Here is a 26409-nt window from a genome sequence, read left to right on the forward strand (position 1 = left end):
GGGTAGGGCTTAATTCAAAATAACGGCTTCTGATTGGCTAAGATGCCGGAAGGGGGCGGGGCTTACTTCAAAGGGCTAGGTTATGAATGGTTTTATGGGGGGGCAATAAAGTTTTATTGGGGGGGGGCAATAAATCATTGTTTTATTGGGGTCATAAATCACTTTTTGACATTTGCTGAAGTATACATATATATCAGACGCCACGGACCAAAGCCAGTACTTCCTTTAGCTCGGCAATGGCTCGGGCGCCGGCTTCAAGCCCCTTCCTCTGCCAGGGCTCCAATTCGGACATTCCTGCTGGGTCCATGCTGGCCGAAGTGTACTGTCACGACGTGGAGAGGTAGGACCCAGACGCAGGATAAAGGTAGGCCACAAAGGCAACAGGTTTATTGCCGGTCAGCAACTGTCTCCTCTCACACTGAGAGGAGAAAGGGGAATCAAAAAGTGGAGAACTAAAAATTCTCCACTGGGGAGGAAAAAACAGGCAAAAGGTATAGGGGACAACAAAAGGCGCTCCGCTAGGGAGGAAAAAGGCTCAAGGCAAAAGGGGTAACTAAAGGCGCTCCGCTGGGGAGGACAAGGCACAAAAACAAGGCAAGACAACAAGGCAACGGGAACAAGGACTCGAGGACTGTGGGATGCTTCCATGCACTGAGATGTGTGACACTTCGGCAAACTGAGGGAGAAGGCTGATGGCTTTTATTGCAGGGTTGATTGGAAGCAGGTGGTGGTGATCATGGGCGTGGACCGGTAATTAGTGAGCTGCAGGAAGAGCAAGTGACCTGGGGTGAGAGGAGAGTTAGAACTTTCAAAATGAAACGGGAAACATGACTATGAAAATAAAAGCATGGGCCGTCACGCCGGTGGCGGCGTGACAGTACCCCCCCCTCAATGGCCGGCTCCTGACGGCCATCCAACTCAAATCCATGACGCCCGACGAGAGAGTCCCAGCGGGGCCAGTCAGGTGGGCGTCCTCGACGCCCGACGAGAGGTGAAGGCAGCCGCAGGGCTTGCGCCGCCGGGACTTTGGGCGGCGCCTGGCGAGGTTCCGGGACTTTGGGCGGCGCCTGGGGAGGCTCCCGGACTTTGGGCGGCGCCCGGCGAGGCTCCCGGACTTTGGGCGGCGCCCGGCGAGGCTCCCGGACTTTGGCTGGCGCCCGGCGAGGCTCCCGGACTTTGGGCGGCGCCCGGCGAGGCTCCCGGACCTTGAGCGGCGCCCGGCGAGGCTCCCGGACTTTGGGCGGGGCCGGCGAGGCTCCCGGACTTTGGGCGGCGCCGGCGAGGCTCCCGGACCTTGGGCGGCGCCTGCCGAGGCTCCGGGACTTTGGGCGGCGCCTGGCGAGGCTCAGGGTCTTTGGGCGGCGCCTGGCGAGGCTCAGGGTCTTTGGGCGGCGCCTGGCGAGGCTCAGGGTCTTCGGGTGGCGCCTGGCGAGGCTCAGGGTCTTTGGGCGGCGCCTGGCGAGGCTCAGGGGCGAGAGGCTGCAGCAGGCGAGGTTCAGGGGCGAGAGGCTGCAGCAGACGAGGTTCAGGGGCGAGAGGCTGCAGCAGGCGAGGTTCAGGGGCGAGAGGCTGCAGCAGGCGAGGTTCAGGGGCGAGAGGCTGCAGCAGGCGAGGTTCAGGGGCGAGAGGCTGCAGCAGGCGAGGTTCAAGGGCGAGAGGCTGCAGCAGGCGAGGTTCAGGGGCGAGAGGCAGCAGCAGGCGAGGTTCAGGGGCGAAAGGCTGCAGCAGGCGAGGTTCAGGGGCGAAAGGCTGCAGCAGGCGAGGTTCAGGGGCGAGAGGATGCAGCAGGCGAGGTTCAGGGGCGAGAGGCTGCAGCAGGCGAGGTTCAGGGGCGAGAGGCTGCAGCAGGCGAGGTTCAGGGGCTTGAGGCTGCAGCAGACAAGGCTCGGGAACGAGAGGCCGCAGCAGACGAGGTTCAGGGGCGAGAGGCTGCAGCAGGCGAGGTCCAGGGGCGAGAGGCTGCAGCAGGCGAGGTTCAGGGGCTTGAGGCTGCAGCAGACAAGGCTCAGGGGCGAGAGGCTGCAGCAGGCGAGGTTCAGGGGCGAGAGGCTGCAGCAGACAAGGCTCAGGGGCGAGAGGCTGCAGCAGGCGAGGTCCAGGGGCGAGAGGCTGCAGCAGGCGAGGTTCAGGGGCGAGAGGCTGCAGCCGGCGAGGTTCAGGGGCGAGAGGCTGCAGCAGGCGAGGTCCAGGGGCGAGAGGCTGCAGCAGGCGAGGTTCAGGGTCCTGAGGCCAGTCCGACCCATCACTCCAGACGCCACGGACCAAAGCCAGTACTTCCTTTAGCTCGGCAATGGCTCGGGCGCCGGCTTCAAGCCCCTTCCTCTGCCAGGGCTCCAATTCGGACATTCCTGCTGGGTCCATGCTGGCCGAAGTGTACTGTCACGACGTGGAGAGGTAGGACCCAGACGCAGGATAAAGGTAGGCCACAAAGGCAACAGGTTTATTGCCGGTCAGCAACTGTCTCCTCTCACACTGAGAGGAGAAAGGGGAATCAAAAAGTGGAGAACTAAAAATTCTCCACTGGGGTGGAAAAAACAGGCAAAAGGTATAGGGGACAACAAAAGGCGCTCCGCTAGGGAGGAAAAAGGCTCAAGGCAAAAGGGCTAACTAAAGGCGCTCCGCTGGGGAGGACAAGGCACAAAAACAAGGCAAGACAACAAGGCAACGGGAACAAGGACTCGAGGACTGTGGGATGCTTCCATGCACTGAGATGTGTGACACTTCGGCAAACTGAGGGAGAAGGCTGATGGCTTTTATTGCAGGGTTGATTGGAAGCAGGTGGTGGTGATCATGGGCGTGGACCGGTAATTAGTGAGCTGCAGGAAGAGCAAGTGACCTGGGGTGAGAGGAGAGTTAGAACTTTCAAAATGAAACGGGAAACATGACTATGAAAATAAAAGCATGGGCCGTCACGCCGGTGGCGGCGTGACAAACTGTAGCTTTAGGAGAATCGTATAATACTGAGACCCATTGAATGAATGACTCCCCGAAGCCAAATTTATTTAGAACAGCAAAGAGGAAAGAACAGTTACCTTTATCGAATGTTTTTTCTGCATCCAGCGATATAATAACTGCCTTTTTGTCATACCGCTGTGACATACTAATCAAGTTAAAGAGCCTGAATAATTATTATTATTAATAATGAATAATTGTCGAGATTATTGTCTCTAGTCTAGATGCCAAGGCCTTAGCGATAATTTTAATGTCGGTGTTAATTAGTGATAACGGTCGGTAGCTGTGTGGAAGGGTGGAGTCTTTTCTGGCATTAATAAAGTTTAATTGCTGCTTTATTCAAATGTTGAAGTGTTTAACCATTAGTTTTAATTTCATATACTACTCTTAAAAATAATGGAGCAAACATTGACCAAAAGTGTTTAAAAAATATGTCCGGATAACCGTCCAGACCAGGTGCTCTGCCATTAGGCATACTGTCTAGAGCACTATACAACTCATTTATAGTATGGGAGGCATCTATCCATCCACTTTCTTGACCGCTTACTCCCCACAGGGGTTGCGGGGGGAGGTGGCGCCCATCTCAGCTGGCTCTGGTCAGTAGGCGGGGGACACCCTGGACTGGTTGCCAGCCAATCGCAGAGCGGGGCATCTGTCTTTCTTGTTCAGTTGATAACTGAGGTATATTTAAGCTATTAAGGAATGCCTCAATATGCTCAGCGTTAGGGTTATTAATTTCTGAGTATAGATTACGATAATAGTTATAAAAAATATAATTAATTTCTTCTGGTGATTGTGTACACTCACCATTCGTCCCTTTAATAGCTGTTATGAGAGATTTTTCCTGATTGCGTTGAAGTTGGTTTGCCAGAAGTTTACCTAAATTGTTATTGTTCAAAGTTAATGTATCTCAGTTGTTGTATTATAAACTCTGTCTTTTTAGATAACTTATCGTCGAACTGTATTTTTTATTTTGTAATTCAGTCCATATTTGGTTATTTGGGTTTGTTGCATATTCATCCGTTAGTTGTCTTTAGTTAGTCTTTTTCTAGTTTTTGATCCTGTTTCTTTTTATAAGTTGAATATGATATAATTTTACCTCTAATTACTGCTTTCCCTGCTTCCCAGAGAAGAGATGGAGATGAGTTTGGAGAGCTGTTTATTTCCAGAAAATCTGCCCATTCCCTTCTTATAAATTTAGCAATAGAATTATTTGTAAGGAAAAAATCAGTTCTTGAGAATGATCGGTGCACCGCAGAAAATAAAGTAAATTCCTTCTTAGTCGGGTTTTGAAGTCTCCAGCCATTGTTGAGGCCAAAATCGTCCATATATTCCTCTATTACTTTAGCGGATTATAATCGCCTTGTATATATCATATTATTAGAATAATCTATCAATGGGTTTAAGACTGTGTTGAAGTCGAATTTGCTTTATAGTAGAATTTGCTGCTTAATCAAGTAGCCGAGAGAAAAATTCATGGAAAAAAGCCGGGTCATCATTATTTGAGGTGTATAAATGACCAATTGTATATACTTTGTTTTATATATACATATATATATATATATATATATATATATATATATATATATATATATATATATATATATATATATATATATATGTTATATATGTTATATATATATATATATATATATATATATGTTATATATGTTATATATATATATATATATATATATATATATATATATATATATATATATATATATATATATATATATATATATATAATATCTCGTCTCTCTAGATCTATTACTGTATTATTTAGAGCAAAGAATAAACTATGTACAGTAAGACCTCCGCTGACGAACGCTTAAGCTCACGAACTTTTCGCCTCGAGAACATTAAATTCGCGAGCATATAGTCATATAGACACTGACAGTCATATAGACATTTTGGACCATATTGAGTGTACTTTTGCTATTATGGGACCGAACCCACCACGAAGACCCCACCACAGGCTAGTGATAAGCCTAATGCTGCGTTCTCACCAAAAGCAAGGGACGGCGATTCGGCGGCGCGTTTGCATTGTAGTCAATGGAGTTCGCGCCACTAAAAAAAAGCGAAAGTGCTATCACGTACCTCAAAAAAGGAGAAAATAGTGCCACGGCTGTTTAGTCCCAGGAAAGAAGTGAAAGTAGTTGGCAGTGTTCACTTTTTGTTGACTCGCTAAAGTGCTCCACTTCCTTGTTCACCAAGGGACACGCCTCCTCCGCTCCGGTGAGCACGAAAGTGCGAATGAGCCGCAACACTCTACGCGGTGAAACGCTCGCGAATGAAGTAAGTCTACTATCACAAAGCTAAATAAAACGACTTTATTATACAGTACAGTTTATTTCTTTAATTACAATACAATAGCACATTTATTATACATAAAATAAGGTATATTTTTGTGTAGTTTTAAGGCTTATTTAGTTGAAAATTATGTTTTATTGGGATCTGGGAACGGATTATTCTCATTTTAATGGTTTCTTATGGGAAATAAATGTTCGGAAGACTAACTTTTCGCCTTACACACACTTTCTGGGAACCAATTATGTTCTTGAGCTGAGGTATCACTGTATAAGTATAGACTCCTCTTTGTCTACTGCTATAGGAGGCAGAGTAAACTTGACCAAAATTCCTGCCAATAAATAATTTGTCTTCAGATTTTTGTAGGTGTGTTTCTTGTAGGAGGCAAATATCTGCTTTTAAGCGTAGTTTTGAAACATCGGTGGAGGATTTGATGTCAAGAAGGTCTTGAATATGGCTGGATTGTGGTTCAGTCCCGTTCGGCCTGAACAAAATCCCCATGGAGTTGACCTTTGTACGGCACTACTGACTTTTCAGGAGGGACAGTTTGGCACCTGCGGAAGACAGCTGTCCAAGAACGTGGTCGATTTCCACCAAGTGGTCATCCAAAGAGGAGCTCCTCATCATAATGTCATCGACATAAATGATGGGGTCGCCCCTGGCGGCGTCATCAGGGCACGCCTTGATTAGGAAGATGTTAAATTCGGTCGGCGAGTTGGCATAGCCGAAGGGACACCGGGTGAAAGTGTATTGTTTGTTGCCAAAGGTGAATGCCAACTTGTATTGATCCCTGGGGTCCACTGGAATCATCCAGAACCCCGAAGCCACATCGATGGTGGTGAAGAATACGGCATCTGGAATCTTGGGAAGTTTCTGTTCAAGTTGTGTCATGGGCCAATGCGAAAGAGGAACCTGCTGTTCAGTTTGCGATACTCAATGGTTGGCCTCCATGGGCCGCTTGGTTTCAAGACTGGCCACAAGGGAGACAAATAGATGCTGTTCCAGGGGCAAATGATGCCCTTTTCCACTATGGCGTTGATAGTCTTCTGTACTGGTTCATAGGAGGCTATCGGAATCTTGTACTGGTGAACAAAAGTTGGAGGATCTCCGGGCTGAGTTGGGATACGAACCACATGTAGGTCCGTCAGCCCGCAGTCCAAAGAGTCCTTGCCAAAAGAGTTTGTGTATTTCATTGACACTATGCGCAAACGTTCGTGGTTCTGATCGGATCGGAGCGCGTCTGCGTGGCGCAGGACTTCTTGGAGGTGCACCTCGAACTCTGGGTACGGTTGAAGGTCCCCATTTTGAGTTGTGGTTGGCTGAGGTGTCTCCGGGTTTCCAGAGGGAGAGCTAGAGGTCGTTGGGGGCGACGCGCTCAATGCGTAAATCACCAGTTTTTGTTCTGTCCCCAGGTACACTCGGACGATGACTTTGTCGGTGGGACCGGCAGGGTTGACCGTCACAAGTTGAGATGGCCTGGTGAGTCTTGGGCCGTCGTTGTCTTCAGTCAAGAACAAGTCAGGTGGGATTTTTCCAACCACGGGCACCGTTAAGAGTAAAGTTGTGGAAGTTGGAACGGATGAGCAGACTTAGACGGGTCACTTTTGGTATGCGAACATCGTACAACAGGGGGTTGTGAACCAAGATCAGAGTGGTGAGGGAGATGTCCACGATGGGAGTGGCTTCCAGGAACAACGACAGGTTCATGAATTGGTTTGGCGGTTCTGGGAGTCTCGGCGGTAATGGGTTTTCGTTCCGCGTTCGGTTTTAGCACAATTTGCATGAATCAGGCTTACCTTTAGTGAATTTGGAGTGCCGGCGGTCGTCAGCTTGCTTTTCTCCGTCTGGTTTCTTGTCACGCGGGTTGTCGGTTTTGGAGCGCGGCTTCTGGTTTCAAGGGCCGTGGAACTGGTTTGAAAATTGAAAATTTGAATCTTGCATAGACCCTAGCTGCTAAGGCACACAGCTGCGAGCTATTCAGTGTCTGAGGGCACAAAACCAATCCCAAGTAGTGTTTAATGTTTTGTTGGAGGTTTCAGACAATGTTTTAAAACCCGGATCTTCCTCCGTGTTGGGTTCGTTACGAGTCCCAAAGTAGGCATCACGGAGACGACTATAGAAAGCCTGAGGGGACTCCTTTATTCCCTGTTTGACAAACATGGCAGCTTCCATGCCCGATAACTCAGGAGAGGCATCAAATTCATGTGCGATGGCCTCGTGCAGCGCCAGGGGATCAGAAAACACATCACCAGGCTGCCGTTCCAGCAGTCAGTTGACTACGCAGCTGGACGTCAAGTATCAATTGTTTAGTCAAGTACAACTCATCTTCCACGGTTGCCGTTGGGAACCTCTGGAGATGATAGTCGATGTCTTTAAGGTACTCTGAAGTTATGTTCTGAAATTGGATCCCAAAACGCAGACACAAATAAGAGATTTAACACTTTATTCGCATAACATCAAAAGGCGTGGAACTAACTTGACTTGACCAGAAACAACGAAAAGGCATTGAGGAAAAGGGAAGCAGGTGGCCAGCTGGACAGAGGAATAATCCAACCAAAACACACACTTCTCAGAAAGGCTTATATAGACAGTGAATCGATCTGATTGGTTGTGGCTAGACATGTGGGTAACAGGACTGACATGAAATTATCTGATTGGCTATTGACCAGATAAAGAGATTAAAGATTCGTGACATCACATAGCTTCTGACATCACGTAGTGTTTTATGTTGAAACCAGATGATGGTTACATCAGTTCAAAACAGACACTTGACCTCAGTTCAAAACAGACACTTGACCGTATGGTCATGACCCGAACGTAATCCTGGCCCCAAATAACTAGGCTAAAAACGGTCATGACCGCCTGGCGGGCACCTAAGTTTACACATAACCCTTACACGACCCTAGTCATGACAGTAAGCATATAACCCTTGCTTGACCCTAGTCACGATAGTAAACGTAACATAACCCTTACATGACCCTAGTCACGACAGTAAGCATAACATAACCCGTACATGACCCTACTCAGGGCGTCCAGGATGCCAGACGAAGGGTGAAGGTGGCCGCAGAACCTGGGCCGCCAGACAAGGAGCAGAGGACGGCCGGAGGGCGTGCCCCGCCGGGACTGGAGCGGGAGGAGGACGCTGGCCGGGTGCCGCCGGAACTGTAGGGAGAGAGAGATGGCCGCTGGCCTGGCGCCCGGAACTGGAGCGGGAGGAGGACGCTGGCGGAGCGGCGCCGGAACTGGAGCGGGAGAGTCGCCGCGACGAGGGAACTTGAGACGGCGGCACCTCTGCTGCGAGGAAGGGACTTGAGACGGCGACACCTCTGCGCGAGGAGGGAACTTGATTCTGCGGCACCTCTTCCGTGAGAAGGGAGTTGAGACGGTGGCACCTCTGCCGCGAGGAGGGGGCGGCGGGACCCCTGCCGCAACGAGGGAACTTGAGACGGCGACACATTTTCCGCGAGGAGGGAAATTGAACCGGCGGTACCTCTGCCGCGAGGAGAGGACTTGAGACGGCGGCACCTCTGCGTGAGGAGACGACCTCAGTTCAAAACAGACACTTGACCGTACGGTCATGACCCGAACATAAACCTGGCCCCAAATAACACACAGGCTAAACACGGTCATGACAGTTGTGTTGTGGGTTTCAGTTCGAATTTGGCAATGTTTCTAGCCAGCTTGTCCAAATCTTTCCAGGCCACACCCATCTGTCTCATTGGGGGAGTCGACATGGGTGCACATTGGAAGCGGTCAGCACCTGATGGTCCCAAATCGTGTGGGGTCGCGCCCATTGGCAGTGCCAGGCCTAAAGCTATGGTGGTCACTGGCGGCATCCTCCATGCAGCTCCGGACTCAGGTGGCAGTTTCAGCTGTGGTGCTGTGGCTCTGGAGTCAGGAGGTCTGTGTGGGGGTGGAGCTCCCAGAAGGGATGCTCTTCGGGAGACCTCATTTAACCACCGCGCGTGCTGCAACTAATGTTTAATCTGAGCTAACGCTGCCTTGTAGTTCAACTGGTATTGTTGGATGCGGGTAACCTCGGCTTCAGTCAATGCTAATTTTGTTTGCAGGTCATACGAGCAGTCCACTTTGGCATTTAGTTCCTCTCTCAAGGTTTGTACCTGTACTTGGAGGCGCTTCACTTCGTTGGTTGAGTGAACTAGCAACGAACTAACCCGTAAGTAATTCGCTTCTGCAAGTCGAAGTTGGTCTTTTGACGGTCGTTCAGTCAAGTCAGTCACCTCTGCTTTTCGTTTATGAATTTTGTTGGCCTCGGTTCTCAGCAGTCTTTCTTGCTCTCGACTTGTGTCTTCGGCGGACGTGAGAGCTTGGGTTAACTCATCTTTTGAGGAGAGTCATCATCAGAAGCAGACTCATCTACATCACTGTCCAAATTTCCGGCCGGCACTACATCTGCGCATACTTCTGCCTCGAAAATTTTAAAATCGTCAATACTCACATGATATTACATTCAATAATTATATATAAACCGAATCTACCAAATAACAGAATAGACTCCCTACTTTTTGCCCCGTCCCGTTCTTTTATAATTGACAGTAGAAAAATGTAGGTTTGCCAAAATACAGCCATTTCTCCCATGGACTCTGAAACTGTGTTTATTTCGTATAAAATGGGACAATGATGTCATCTACCGGTGGTTGGGCATCAGTAAAGTTGTTGCCAAGTTTGTTATTTACAGTGGAGCATGCTCAGATTCGCCCCCATTTAGCACCGCTCTAAAAAATACAATTGACAAGTATACTTGTCAAAGGCAGTGAATGAGTTAACGTCAACCAGCTGGGTCTCAACAAGCTTAACTTGGTTGTTGGCAGCCTCAAGCTGTGCCGTGGCGTAACGGCTCTGCTGCCGTGCTACTTAAAGTTATTTCAATCCTCGGCATCACTCAACTTCAGCTGCACGACAAGGTTCAATGTTAGACAGCCGAGCATTCAAATGAGTGACTTGTCCTTTGGGGCTTTGGTCTCAGCGTCACTCATGAGCTATGCAAGATTATCATTTAGCATATTGATGTCCAAATTCCTCATAGGGTCAGCATAATCAGGTAAGAGATCCTTGCTCAGTTCCTGAACAAGCTGAGCCGCGGCGAGGCACCTGTGAAGGTGCCTTTGAGTGGGCTCGCGTTCGTTCCACTGTGGGTGCGGGGTGACACACGGGGTCGCAGAACTCTTGGCGGCGTGTAGTCACCGATGTGGAAGAAAAAAACAGAGAAAAAAGAAAAAGCGTAAAAAGGGTGCAAAGAGTGTCTTTGAGGTAGCGCGGTTGATGGCGCGCGGTTGAGGTGAGCGCAACTGCTCTGATGACAACTGGTCGATGAGAGAACAAAGGCGCCACGTGTCTGGAAAAACGTGGGCACAGCACCGGACACTCTTTTGCAAGTTTTTGGAGGACGAGATGCAAGAACGATGGGGCTCAGGGTACACCCTGAACTGGTTGCCAGCCAATCGCAGGGCACACAGACGAACATCCACACTCACAAGCACACCGAGGGACAATTCAGAGCGCCCAATTAACCTGCCATGCATGCCTTTGGGAATGTAGGAGGAGACTGGAGACCCACGCAGGCATGGGGAGAACATGCAAACTCCACCCAGGAGCCTGGACTCGAACCTGAGTCCTCAGTACTGGGAGGCGGACGTGCTAACCACTCAAATGTGTGTGCCGAAATGAAAAACAGGAGGTGATGTGTGAACTGCCTGGACGGCTGTTGCGTGGTCCTGTGCGCCTTCCGATGACGTCACATACCACAGCTTCGCTATAGTAGCGTGACGTCATCAGCAAGCACACCAGCCACCAAACGAAGGACCCCAAGACAACGAGCGTAAGCAGACGTGAGCCGCTCAAGGGAGAGGATGTGTATTTATTTATAAGCTCGATTTCACGATTTAGCTAATTTTTACATCGTGGTATTTTAAATGGACAAATTAATCGAATTAGTTAAATTTATCGCACACCACTAATATATATATATATATCCATCCATCCATCATTTTCTTGACCGCTTATTCCTCACAAGGGTCGCGGGGGCTGCTGGCGCCTATCTCAGCTGGCTCTGGGCAGTAGGCTGGGGACACCCTGGACTGGTTGCCAACCAATCGCAGGGCACACAGAGACCATCCACACTCACAAGCACACCTAGGGACAATTCGGAGCGCCCAATTAACCTGCCATGCATGTCTTTGGAATGTGGGAGGAGACCGGAGTACCCGGATAAGACCCACGCGGGCACGGGGAGAACATGCAAACTCCACCCAGGAAGGTCCGAGCCTGGACTCGAACCGGAGACCTCAGAACTGGGAAGCGGACGTGCTAACCACTAGACTACCGTGCCGCCCTTCTTTTGATGTCATTTGTCATTATTAAGTTTTGTTTCTATATTATCCGTTCTATATTCAAGGCAAGGCAAGTTTATTTGTGTAGCACATTTCCTACACAAGGCAACTTAATGTGCTTTCCACAAGAAAAGACAACACATTAGCATCAACAAACACAGTAGTTAACATTCAGAGCAAAGAAAAGAAAAAAGGTTACAATTGACAATATTAAAACCTCATTATTAGAACATTGGAGCAGTTGCTCATGTACTTCCTCCGTGGTTCAGTGGGTACAACACTGATTCCTAGCCATGAGTTTGATGGTATGATACCAGTCTGGTCCATTTATTTTTTATTATGATTATTTTTAAGTTAAAACTGAAATCCCTTGACAACAGCCATTTTCTTTTGTCAAAAATTGTAACACATGGCCTGTAATGCTTGTGATGTTCACATCACATTTATGCTAAGCGATATAAATTTAAACCAACTTACTAAATACAATACTATGTATTGTCATAGTCATCTACATGTCCATGATAGCTGAATGATTAAAGCAATGTAATGGTCCGCAGGAGATCATGGTTCGATCCTTCGTTGGGAAACATTTTATCACAACTTTGATTTCATATAGTAGTCATTGTATAATTCTTTATAGTTGCGCTTTGCAATAATTTGACACAAAATATCTTCACAATAGTGTTTTTGTTTGACCATTTATGAGTTTTTAAAGTTTTAAATGAGCAATTCACATTCAAACCCAAAAACGTTGAATACTTTGCATTTCACTCCCAAACACGTGTACATGATCGTTTTTTTTTTAAATTTTTATTTTTTTTTATTTTTTTTTCCACAAGAGCAGAGAGAAAGCTTTGACAAGCAGCTTGACAGAAAGTGGTGGCTTCAACCATTGGTAGTTATTAGGTTCCATGTTTCAAAATCGGCCAGCAGGTGGCAGCAGAGTATTAGCAATCAGCCAAGGCCATGCTGCAGACAATTCTTTTTGCCAGTGTCCATTCAGTGTTCAGCATCATATGCACTTTTAAATATGACTACACCATAAGCCATGACTTTTAGCCCGACAAGTTAGGTCATCGATATGATTGATACCTCGACAGTATCGATACCGGATCGATACTGGCACTAAAATATCGATCTAATTAGTTTAGTTTCAGTTTGGCTCAACTTTGTAGTAGATTGCATGTACAGTATTGTACTCAAAAAACATTCTTTTGTTTTTGTTTTAGATTTGTTGTTGTTCACTACAATTACATAAAATGTCACAATCATTTAACTACAACTACAACTACTTCACATCCATTACTTTTGATGTCATTTGTCATTATTAAGTTTTGTTTCTATATTATCCGTTCTATATTCAAGGCAAGGCAAGTTTATTTGTGTAGCACATTTCCTACACAAGGCAACTTAATGTGCTTTCCACAAGGAAAGACAACACATTAGCATCAACAAACACAGTAGTTAACATTCAGATCAAAGAAAAGAAAAAAGGTTAATTGACAATGTTAAAACCTCATTATTATAACATTGGAGCAGTTGCTCATGTACTTCCTCTGTGGTTCAGTGGGTACAACACTGATTCCTATCCATGAGTTTGCTGGTATGATACCAGTCTGGTCTATTTATTTTTTATTATGATTATTTTTAAGTTAAAACTGAAATCCCTTGACAACAGCCATTTTCTTTTGTCAAAAATTGTAAAACGTGGCCTGGTAATGCTTGTGATGTTCACATCACATTTATGCTAAGCGATATAAATTTAAACCAACTTACTCAATACAATACTATGTATTGTCATAGTCATCTACATGTCCATGATAGCTGAATGGTTAAAGCAATATATATATATATATATATATATATATATATATATATATATATATATATATATATATATATATATATATATATATATATGTAGCGATAATTGGGTCGTCTTTTGGACGAATTAATAATCTGGACGTTACAGAGGTAAATTATATTTACCTCGATAACCTCTGGGGCACCACGTTGGTTTTGCTTTGGGTTAACAGGAGCAAACAACGACCAAAATCCTTCTTTCATCAGTCATTTATAATCTAAAGTCGCCACACTCGATATTCAGTGGTTCGTTGTACTAACAAAAGAATAATAATCCACTCGGAAACACAGATGACTTAGGCGGAATAGAGTTCATAAAACATGCATTTATTCACGATTGCTACACTACAGAATCAAAACACTGCCTATCTAACTATTCTACCGTCAGAAGAAAAGAAACAAAATAAAGCGAATGAAAATAAGGAAGGAATGCGAATGAATGAGGAAACAAGGAAAAGAGAAATTTGACCTGCCAGATCTGTGATATGTTTCAAACGTAAGTTGCACGCAGTGGTACCAATTTGGGAATCAAATGCAGACTTACGAGCATCGTTTGCGTCGAATGAGCAGAAAGGTCTTGAACAAAAGGGGGAAAAATAGTCAATGTTCGTTCCAAAAAGGCAAGAAAATTAAAAAAAAGGTTTATTCCACAGGTGAGCACGGGGAAGCCGCTCAGGGGCCTGGCGTAGTTGCGCGGCTCGTCCCTTGATTGGTCGGCGATCCGGCGAGGTTGATTCTCGCCAAGGTTGGTTCTGCTGGGCAGCTGTCCGACTTCAGGTGTTGCAGCTCGGTCAGTACGCGCCTGCGTACGGGGAAGGCCAGCCGTTGGAGGTGCGTTGGCACTGCGGCGGAGCGCCACCGAATAGCAGGTGAGGTGCGCGGCTTAGGTGCACAACCTTGAGCCCGGCGATACGTTGCAGGTGTACGCCGGGGCCGCGGAGTCCGGGCGGGCAAGCACCGATGGTGGAACAAAAAAAAAACAAAAAAAAAAGCAAAAGAGTCTTTAGTCAGCGTTGCAGTTTGCACCTGCTTTGGCGTGGCGTGGAGCGAGGGTCCGCTCTCGGCAACGGTTGCTGCCAGAAAAGAAAAGGGCCACGTGGTTGGCAAGTTTCTTGGAACAAAGAGTTCGAGCAGGCTGGGGCACTTGCAGGTCGTGCACGAGAGTTTTGGAAGAGGCTTGGAAGCCAGAGGCGAGAGGCGGAAGAGCAGGAAGAGGGAAGAGGATGAGCGAGGGTCTCCTCGCCCTTTTAAAGTCTTTGGGCGGGGCTTCAGTGGGTGGTGGCACACCCTTCTGCTCGCTCGGGCAGACTTTAAGAAAAAAATTATTAAAGAGATTAATAATTTGGCATTAAATTTGGTCAGTCTGGCAAATCAGTTTTCCCACACAACCCGTTTAACACACATCGTAATTAATGCATCATAAACTAACTTGTGAGGTAACTTCTACTTGTCTAATCTGACTGAACTGGGAGATATTGATTATCTTTCATTCTTTATGGAGTACAAATGAAATAGGATGTTCATACACACAGATATAACATGAATCATTCGTAGTTCAGTTGTCTGTCAAGAATTATCATGGTATAAACGTGTAAAATGCGGTTACTTATGTGAATTGTCACTAAGGATAGTTCCAAGTTTCACCACTTGGCGGTGCTGTTGCTCCATCTAGACGTTCCAGGAAGGGCGAGGCGCCAGAATACCCTTTGTGATTGATAAGAAGTCATGAACATTCCTTTGATCGGTCATTTGTGTATTCCAAATCATTGGAGCCATTTGTTCGGGCTCCGAGAAGACGGGCTTGAATACACTCCTTCGGCAGACGCATAAATTCCTTTGTCACCTGGTCAGCGGCTTCAAAAGAGCCTTGTTGGTGGTTGGATGACCACCTGCAGAGCTAACCAAGCCTGGATCCTGTCTGGGCAGTGGAATATTTATGCGACTGCAGAGAATTTGCTTTAGGAGAAGCAAACTTAAAAAAAAAAAATTAGAGGGTGGATTGGGCCATCGGCCATAGTTGTTACAGACCCCCCTTCGTCAAGCGGGATGAATCTTCAGGATGTCCAGGTTGACGGGTCCAGATGATGCGTGGCCAGGGTCCAGGCCACGGTCAGACGGCCGGAGTCCCACTCACGCTCTGCTGCAACACTCAAGACATACCACTGGTGCAACTTTTCTCTAACCTCTGCCTGGTTATGTGTATGCAGGGTATGTCTGTGTGTTTTCAATGTGTCTCTATGTGTATTCAGTTAACAGTGTGTCTAACTTGGTACTGTGTCAGCTAACTGAGGGACTCGGGTCCCAAAACAGGCACGGGCCTGGGAAAGACGCAAGACGCGAAATTCCAAACAAAAGAAAAGGAAGAAAACTTTTCCTCAGGCTATAAGGCTAGTATCATATTATGAGTAACTAGGGGAAAACGAACAGCAAATTAAAGAAAAGAGAGAGAGAACGAAAAAGAGGCTTTCGCCTTCTAAAACTCAAAAACCCGGGGCCATATTACGGGCCCTAACTCTCTTTTGAAGAGGGGGATGCTGTTTCAGGCACCTGGAGGTCGAGGAGAATCTCCTCCCCTGGTGGATCTGATTGACCCTCCCCTGGGGGTGTTCGTTTACGGTGAAAGATCTTAGGTCGGTTGGCGCAACACTCTAGTAGCTGGCTATTAAGCTGGTGCACCTTCCTATAGAGCAGGTAGGCTATGCCAAAAGTCATAAGGTACCCGAGAATAACCAGGGCTATCAGGGCATTATCGGCTGTAGACCAAGACTGGAAGAAAGAAGGCGGAGGGGCTCGGGCTGCGGTACGAATAGCCTGTAGGGTATTCTCGACAGCGGTCAAGTCTATGGCCTGAGTTCCCTCAACTTGAATCAGGTCGTGTACCTGGGGATCAAATTTAAGTTGGTCGTGATCAAAGAAGTCAGACACTTCGATTTCGCTTTGATGAGTCTCAGGTGCCAAATGGTACAGCGCCATATTATCCACATGCAGAATGGCGTCACGAGGAACATCGATCCACATGGTTTGATTCGGCAGATTAATTCTAGTCGAAGTATCATGTTGGTCATAGCTCAGAGTAGCGGTCGAGGCTGGGGTGTTAACCAGCCACTTCGAGCCAACAATTTCCACGCGGGTTGTAGTCATTTGGTATCGAGGCGTGGCCTCGGCTCTACATTTCGATCCCTCCTCCAAAGGTTTGAGACCACAAATCCCATCCGTTACATCTCGAAGGAACGGCTTGCTGGGACACAGATAATGGATATCTTTAGTACGCGTACACATCTGCAAATTTGGGGCCAGATAGAGGTTTGGACTCGAATCGTGGTAGGCAATCACCTCAGGCGTGTCAACCCTTACGTAAGTATCCCCTTGCCAAGCGCCCACGTTAATAACGTCCTTCAGACGGTAGATTTTGCGTGCATCAATGATCGGCAAAGTAATCATAAAAGCTACTTCATATTCTTGGGGTTTGACATATAACACGGTAGCGCTTCCTAGAGCAAAAGCGAGATGGGTTTGAATCGGGGTCGCCGGACTAGTTAAAACTCTAGAAAGAATATCTTGGACCAATTGTAACGGTACTAGGTACGGGGGAACCTTTCCCATAGCGAGCTGGTCCACTGAAGAACTTCACGCAGCAGGTCATCCATAAGCATCATCACGCTTTGAGCGTAGGCCATATCTTTTTGAACCACAGTTGCAAGCAATTTCAAGGCTGATTTAGTCTGATTCAGCATAAGGCTATGTGTGTTGAGGACTAGGATCGTACCTTTAAGAGTCTCGCCAAGCGTTTGTAACTGGGAGGACTGTCGGTCCAGATTACTTCGGATATCTGGTAGTTCCGCCTGAAGTTCACTAATTTGTTTACGAATAGTATTCAAGTGAACGGCGTTAACAGTAGATGTTCCTATGCTAAACAGGCTTCCAATTGACGCGGCCGCCAAGAGTAGGCCTCCGATAAATCGTTTTTCACGTCTCGGAGCCCCACTAAGGTCGGATTGGGTGACTTCGAATTTCTCGAGTTGTCGTAGCATATGGATAATATCTTCAGCAGCGTGGAACGTAGCTCGAATACCAAAGTGTTTGCCAGCCCAGCTGGTACCACTATCGTCATGGTCCGAGTGTTTCCTATACGTTGTGTGTGGGTCAAGTTTGACGAATATTCTTTGGGTATGAGTCCGGCAGTTGGTCATGAGCAACCCTGGTTGTTCTCTCAAGGCAATTCCTGCGGCGGGTCCAGGTTCAACCATCCCTGGTTGGCTCGCCACGGCGGTCGATTTTATTTAAATGAAGAAGAAGGGGAAAAGGCAGTTGTAGCCCACATGCTGTTTTTGTGGAAAAAGGCACTTACAATACAAAATTAATAAATGTTTAAGCAAAAAAAAGACATTTTAATGTCTCTATTTGTCATTTCGTCTTGCAAAGCAGACTGGAGTACATCATGACAATGTTGTGCATATCTGTAAATTGAAGAAGAACTCATTTGTCAATCAAATAATTTTGAATCGAAAATCATTTGAATCGAGAATCAAAAATCGATTCTGAATCGAATCGTAGACTCAAAAATCATAATCGAATCGAATCGTGAGACAGTCAAAGATATATATATATATATATATATATATATATATATATATATATATATATATATATATATATATATATATGGAACGGTTCACTAAATCCTCGGTTTAGTTTTCGGTTTTGTGACGATTTTCGGTGCAGTTCGGTATGCAGTGACTGAAGAAAAAAAAAAATCAAATATGTCATGGAGTTAATAAAGTGTATATTATTCACAGCTAATTGATTAATTAATTAATCAATTAATTGATTAATTAATTAATCAATTAATTTATTATTATTATTATTATTATTATTATTATTATTATTATTATTATTATTATTATTATTATAATTTAAATTATTATTCAATTTATGCCAGTGGCATATAGTGGCAGGCATAACAAATAACAAAGTAAAACCAACCTGTGTGTGTCCCTCCGCCATTCATAAAATTGACAAAGTCATGCTTACCTGCAAATATGCAGCTTTGTGTTCAACTATTTTAAGGCCAGATTTCACACTAAGTATATTTGTGACTAAACAGAGTTAAGATAATTATTTTAGTGTGCAAACTTTTTATTAGGGCCCGAGCAGCGACCGCTGCGAGGTCCCTATTGTTTTTGTAAAAATTATTATTATTAGGGCCCGAGCAGCGACCGCTGCGAGGTCCCTATTGTTTTTGTAAAAATTCTTCTTCTCCTTCTTCTTCTTCTTCTTCTTCTTCTTTATTCTCCACAAACGATCGCGATTTTGGGTACCTAAACATTCACGAAAACTCACCTTTGCACACTCCTCAGGCCCGGCGAAAAATGTGATATTATGAAGTCGTCATAACAACGCGACTCTATAGCGCCCCCTAGCGTAGAAAAATAAAAACCAAACCCGGCACATTTGAGCTAGAGCAACGAAAATTGGCAGGCACATGTAGCACCCCGAGACGCACAAAAAAAGTCTATTGGGACCAGGTCGCTAAAATGTACAGGAAATGAGCTATGAATTTTTTAATGTCAAATTTTGGCCTATTTTGGCACATTCACTAGGGTCATGCTTTTTCCCCCTCTGCAAACATTTTTCATCCAATTGACATCAAACTTGGTATTTATCATCTCAAGACCTGAGACAACAACTGGGCAAAAAATCCTGACTTTTCGAAATACTATATGATGGGGGCGGGGCATCAAATATTGTCTTTAAAATTTCATTTGTCCAGAAAGAGCAAATGCTTAATAACTCCCATGTTCAAGCTCCAAAAAATCTCAAACTTCTCAGGCAACGTAATAGTCACGGCCTGAAAACATCTATATGATAAAATTCAGTTATACATATAGCGCCACCTAGTGGTAACAATAAATGTCATACTTAACGTTTTTAGCTACTGCGCTGAGCTCGTTGAAGGGATCCAGTTGAAAATTGGTCAGAAAAGCCTTAAGATGTTGATCATGCCCCACACCAAATATTGTAACTTTTCGCCAAAGGGCGTGGCTGCTACGGTGCCGCAAAGTCTGAAGATTTTTCGTGACAATAAAAGCTGCATGAACTTGACCGAGATGATCCTATCTTCTCAAAATTTCACACATTTGATGAGAGTCCAGCCCTAAAGACATCTACGAACTTATATTTCATCTTACTGATAGCGCCACCTAGTGGCAATTTTTTTTCTTACGTATTTTCTTCTACGTCTTTCTCCAAACACGTTAACTGGACCAACCTCATATTTGCTCAGATGAGGGTTTCGGCCTTCATGATGTCACAACACGAAGTTTGTGAGTTTTCGCGAATCGCTATGGGCGTGGCTAAGCACTGTTCGCCAAGAAAACAACGCCAGTTTTGAGGGTCTAAACATGCGCAGAAACTCATGAAACTTGGCACACACATCTGGCCTGGTAAAATGAACAATATTTTATTGTTGATTGTGCTATTTTTACAAAAATGACTCAATAGCGCCCCCTAGAAATTTTTAACGAAGCAGCCCCGATTGTACGTTTAAGCAAGATCTACGGAAATTTTTAGGTGTATGAGGGAGCCAAAAACCTACAAAAAAGTCTCTTGGACCCATATGCTAAAATGAACAGGTAGTGAGCTACGAATTTTTGAATGTCCCACTTTTGACGATTTTTGCACATTTTCAGGGGGCATACTTTTGCCCACTTCTCCTACACGTTTTATCCGACTGACTTAAGACTTGACCTGGACCATGCCAAGACCTGAGCCAACAACAGACTGTAAAATCTTGATTTTTGGAAATACTATATGATGAGGGCGGGGCATCAAAATTTGTGTTTCGCACTGAAAAAGGATATGCTTAATAACTCCCCGATAAATGCTCCAAAAAATCCCAAACTTGACATGTATGTTTATCGTCAAGGCCTGAAGGTATCTCTATGACAACATTCAGTTATATATGCAGCGCCACCTAGCCCTTGAGGCATGGAAAAAAAAAAAAAAAACACTTACGGTATTTTTACAAAATTTGTAAACACGTTTCGCTATGAAAAAGGATTTGCTTAATAACTCCCCGGTGCATGCTCCAAAAAATCCCAAACTTGACAGGTATGTTTATAGTCAAGGCCTGAAAGTATCTCTATGACAACATTCAGTTATATATGCAGCGCCACCTAGCCCTTGAGGCAAAACAAAAAAATACCCCACATATGGTATTTTGTACAAAAAATGTAAACTCATTCTAAGTGTGATAACTAAGTCATTTATGAATATTCTTTTACTTTCCACCACTCAAAATGTTCACTGGCATCAGACTTATCCAAACATGTACTTTTTTTATTTATTTGTGATACCCTCTATGGACATTAAAAGCAATATCGTGAATGAAGGATATGCTTAATAACTCCACGGTGCATGCTCCAAAAAAATCCCACACTTGACATGTATGTTTAGAGTCAAGGCTTGAAGGTATCCCTATGACAACATTCCATTATATATAAAGCGCCCTTGAGGCCTAAAAAAAAAATAGACCAACTTAACGGTATTTTTACAAAAAAAAAAAAATCCACATCAAGGTTTATCATGCCATTTTCAAAGAAATTCTGCTTCCAATGTGCCGTACCTAAACTTGCCAGTACCCCAACGTGCCAATACCCCAAACTGCAAGTACCCCAACGTGGCCCGGGCTGCGAGGGCCCTTTATAGCTGCTCGCAGCTCTAGTCAGGGCCCGAGCAGCGACCGCTGCGAGGTCCCTATTGTTTTTCGTTCTAATTATTATTGTTATTATTATTATTATTATTATTATTATTATTATTATTATTATTAGGGCCCGAGCAGCGGCAGCACCGGCGGCGGTGCCGCTGCGAGGCCCTATTGTTTTTGTAGGAATTCTTATTATTATTATTATTAGGGCCCGAGCAGCGGCGGCGGCGGTGCCGCTGCGAGGCCCTATTGTTTTTCAAGGAATTCTTATTATCATTATCATTATTATACCTAATGTCCAATTTTGGCCCATTTTTGCACATTTACAGGGGTCATACTTTTGCCCGCTTCTCCTACACGGTTAATCCGATTGACTTCAAACTTGGGATGTACCATCTCAAGACCTGGGACAACACCATGGTAAAAAATCTAAAGTTTTTGACATACTATATGACGGCGGTGGGGCATCAAATTTAGAGTTTCAAAACTCTTACTAAACGTAGCATTGCCGGTTGTACGTTTAACCTTGAGCTACGAAAATTGGTACACATATGTAACAGACTATGATCTACAAAAAAGTCTGTTGGTGCCATATGCTAAACCCAACAGGAAGTCCGCCAGAGGCGGGGCATCAAATTTTGAGTTTCAAAATTCTTACTTAATGAAGCATTCCCGGCTGTACGTTTCACCTAGAGTTACCAAAATTTGAAGACATATGTAACAGCCCTCAAGGTACAAAAAACTCTTTTTGAACCATATGCTAAACCTGAAAGGAAGTCCGCCATTTTGATTTACTTTGGAACGTGTTGCCATTTTTTTGGCCATTTCATAGGGGTCCTATTTTAACGAACTCGTCCTACAGAGTTTACCCGATCATCTTCAAACTTGGTGTGATTCATCCTAAGATGTTGAAGATGAAAAGTTATTGAAAGCTTTTTATTTCGCCGCACGCTATTGTCGTGGCATGCACTTGTTTGCAAAGGAAAAAAATTCTTCTTAATGAAGAATTCCCAGTTGTACGAAGCAGCTAGAGCTACGAAAATTTGTAGACATATGTAACAGCCCACGATATACAAAAAAGTCTCTTGCTGCTTTGTGCTAAACCCAACAGGAAGTCCCGCAGGGGCCGGGCATCACATTTTGAGCTAAAAAAAACCCTCCTCTTTAACGAAGCATTCCCGGTTGTACGTTTCACCTAGCGCTATGATAATTTGGAGGCATACATAAGAGCCCACGATGTACAAAAAAGTCTCTTAAAGCCATATGCTAAACCAAACAGGAAGTCCGGCATTTTGATTTACGTCGGGATTTGTAGCCATTTTTTGTGGCCTTTTTTAGGGGTCACATTTTAACGAACTCCTACGAAATTTATCCGACTGTCTTCCAACTTGGTTTGTTTCATCTTAAGATGTTTAAGATGCAAAGTTATCGAAAGTTTTTTTTATTTTGTCGCAAGCTGTTGCCATAGCGATGCATTATTTGCCAAGTAAAATGCTGCTTTTTGTTTTTTTTTGTCTAAACGAGCGAAAACTCATGAAACTTTACACACACATCGGACTTATAAACATGAGCATTTTAGAGATTTCTTGTGCAATTTGCAATAAATGGCTCAATAGCGCCCTATAGACATTTTTTTGAAGCTTTTGGAAATGTATGATTCAGCTAGATTTGTAAAAATTGGGATACCTATCAGCCTAAGACTGACAAAAAAGTTTCTAAAGCCATATGCTAAACCAAACAGGAAGTCTGCCATTTTGATTTACTTTGCTATTTGTAGCCATTTTTGGGGGCCTTTTATAGGCCTCATATTTTCTACAAAACTTATCAGATTGTCTTCATTCTTTGGCGTGTTTCCTCTGAAGATATTTAAGATGAAAAGTTATTGACATTTTTTGTCACGCCTTTGCTCTAGCGATGCATTGTTTGCAAAGAAAAATGCTTTTTTTTTTAGAGTCAAAACATGAGCGAAAACTCACAAAACTTTGCCCACACACCAGACCTGTCTGGAACATGAATATTTTATTTAGAGATTTGTTGTGCAATTTGTAATAAATTGCTCAATAGCGCCCTCTAGACATTTTTGTGAAGTCTTTCCGATTATATAATTCAGCTAGATGTGTCAATATTGGCAGGCTCGCCTAATATACTCGAAAAGTATTCTATATAGCCATGTGACAATCCATTTTGATTTTATTTTGTTAATTGTGCATCATTTTTGGCCTTTCCATGAAGCTTTACAAACACAAAGCATGGCAAAAACGTTTACAATTTAGATGGTTTCCTATTTGACAGTACCCCAACATGCCAGGACCCCGACGTGCAAATACCCCAACATGGCCCGGGTTGCGAGGGCCCTTTATAGTTGCTCGCAGCTCTAGTTATTATTAGGGCCCGAGCAGCGGCGGCGGCGGTGCCGCTGCGAGGCCCTATTGTTTTTGTAGGAATTCTTCTTATTATTCTTCTTTTTCTTCTCCGCAAACAATCGCATTTTTGAGACACTAAACGTGAACGAAAACTCACCAAACTTTACACGCACATCAGGCCTGGCGAAAAATTTGATATTTTAAAGTCGCCATACATGATAACAGTAAAATGGCTCCTTAGCTACATAGGTTAAACGGATCCCTGTCCCGCTACAATTGTCCGACGGCTATGAAAATTGTGTGGCACCTGTAGCACATCCCAATGAACAAAAACCTCTTTGAAGTGTGTACCCTAAAATAGACAGAAAGTGAGGTATGAGTATTTAAATGTCCAATTTTTGCCAATTTTTGCACATTTACAGGGGTCATACTTTTGCCCGCTTCTCCTACACGGTTAACCCGATTGACTTCAAACTTGGGATGTACCATCTCAACACCTGGGACAACATCATTGTGAAAAATGAAAAGTTTTTGATATACTATATGACGGCGGCGGCGCATCAAATTTAGAGTTTAAAAATTCTTACTTCACGAGGCATTGCCGGTTGTACGTTTAATCTAGAGCTACGAAAATTGGTACACATATGTAACAGACTATGACCTACAAAAAACTCTTTTTGAACCATATGCTAAACCTAACAGGAAGTCCACCATTTTGATTTATTTTGGAACGTGTTGCCATTTTTTTGGCCATTTCATTGGGGCCTTATTTTAACGAACTCCTCCTACAGTGTTTATCCGATCATCTTCAAACTTGGTGTGATTCATCTTAAGATGTTGAAGATGAAAAGTTATTGAAAGCTTTGTATTTCGTCGCACGCTGTTGTCATGGCATGCACTGTTTGCAAAGGAAAAAAAATATCCTTAAAGAAGCATTGCCAGTTGTACGAAGCAGCTAGAGCTACGAAAATTTGTAGACATATGTAACAGCCCAAGATGTACAAAAAAGTCTCTTGGTGCCCTGTGCTAAACCCAACAGGAAGTCCCCCAGGGGCCGGGCATCACATTTTGAGCTAAAAAAAACTCCTCTTTAACAAAGCATACCCGGCTGTACGTTTCACCTAGAGTTACCAAAATTTGTAGAGGTATATAACAGCCCTCGAAGTACAAAAAACTCTTTTTGAACCATATGCTAAACCTAACAGGACGTCCGCCATTTTGATTTACTTTGGAATGTGTTGCCATTTTTTTTGGCCATTTCATAGGGGTCATATTTTAACAAACTCCTCCTACAGAGTTTATCCGATCATCTTCAAACTTGGTGTGATTCATCTTAAGATGTTGAAAATGAAAAGTTATTGAAAGTTTTTTATTTCGTCACACGCTGTTATCGTGGCATGCACTTTTTGCAAAGGAAAAAAATCCTTCTTAATGAAGCATTCCCAGTTGTACGAAGCAGCTAGAGCGACGAAAAATTGTAGACATATGTAACAGCCCAGGATGTACAAAAATGTCTCTTGGTGCCATGTGCTAAACGCAACAGGAAGTCCCCCAGGGGCCGGGCATCACATTTTGAGCTAAAAAACTCCTCTTTAACGAAGCATTCCCGGTTGTACGTTTCACCTAGCGCTATGAACATTTGCAGGCATACATAAGAGCCCACGATGTACAAAAAAGTCTCTTGGAACCATGTGCTAAACCAAACAGGAAGTCCGCCATTTTGATTTATGACGGGATTTGTTGCCATTTTTTGTGGCCTTTTTCAGGGGTCATATTTTAACGAACCCCTCCTACAAAATTTATCCGACTGTCTTCAAACTTGGTGTGTTTCATCTTAAGATGTTTAAGATGCAAAGTAATCGAAAGTTCTTTATTTTGTCACACGCTGTTGCCATAGCAATGCATTGGAATTGCACACCATATTTTGCGTTTTGATTAAACAGACAAAGCATTCCCGGTTGTACGTTTCACCTAAAGCTATGATAATTTGCAGGCAAACATAAGAGCTCAGGATGTACAAAAAAAGTCTCTTGGAGCCATATGCTAAACCAATCAGGAAGTCCACCATTTTGATTTACGTTGGGATTTGTAGCCATTTTTTGTGGCCTTTTTTAGGGGTCATATTTTAACGAACTCCTCCTACAAAATTTATCCGACTGTCTTTAAACTTGGTGTGCTTCATCTTAAGATGTTTAAGATGCAAAGTTATCGAAAGTTATTTATTTTGTCGCACGCCGTTGTCATGGCGATGCATTGTTTGCCAAGTAAAATGCTGCTTTTTTTTTTTGGTCTAAACGTGCAAAAACTCATGAAACTTTACACACACATCAGGCTTGTCATCAGGATGAATATTTTAGAGATTTCTTATTCAATTTGCAATAAATGGTTCAATAGCGCCCTCTAGACATTTTTATGAAGCTTTTGCAAATGTTTTGTGTTTTATGATTCAGCTAGATTTGTAAAAATTGGGATACCTATCAGCCTAAGACTTACAAAAAGGTTTCTAAAGCCATATGCTGAATCAAAAAGGAAGTCTGCCATTTCGATTTACTTTGGTATTTGTAGCCATTTTTTGGGGCCTTTTATAGGGGTCATATTTTCAACAGAACTTATCAGATCGTCTTCATTCTTTGGCGTGTTTCATCTTAAGATATTTAAGATGAAAAGTTATTGAATTTTTTTATTTTGTCACACGCCTTTGCTGTAGCCATGCATTGTTTGTGAAGAAAAATGCTTTTTTGAGTCTAAATATGGGTGAAAACTCACAAAACTTTGCACCACACCAGACCTGTCTGGAACATGAATATTTTATTTAGAGATTTGTTGTGCAATTTGTAATAAATGGCTCAATAGCGCCCTCTAGACA

The 26409-nt window shown here is 44.2% G+C and overlaps 1 protein-coding gene across 5 annotated transcripts in view; it reads left to right on the top strand.

Moving 5' to 3' along the window:
- The window catches only part of arnt2 (aryl-hydrocarbon receptor nuclear translocator 2), a 485407-nt gene that overhangs the window by 176837 nt on the left and 282161 nt on the right, over positions 1-26409 (top strand). The gene's annotated exons all lie outside the window — the stretch shown is intronic.

The sequence above is a fragment of the Festucalex cinctus genome, chromosome 4, assembly GCF_051991245.1.
Source record: "Festucalex cinctus isolate MCC-2025b chromosome 4, RoL_Fcin_1.0, whole genome shotgun sequence".
NCBI lineage: Eukaryota > Metazoa > Chordata > Actinopteri > Syngnathiformes > Syngnathidae > Festucalex > Festucalex cinctus.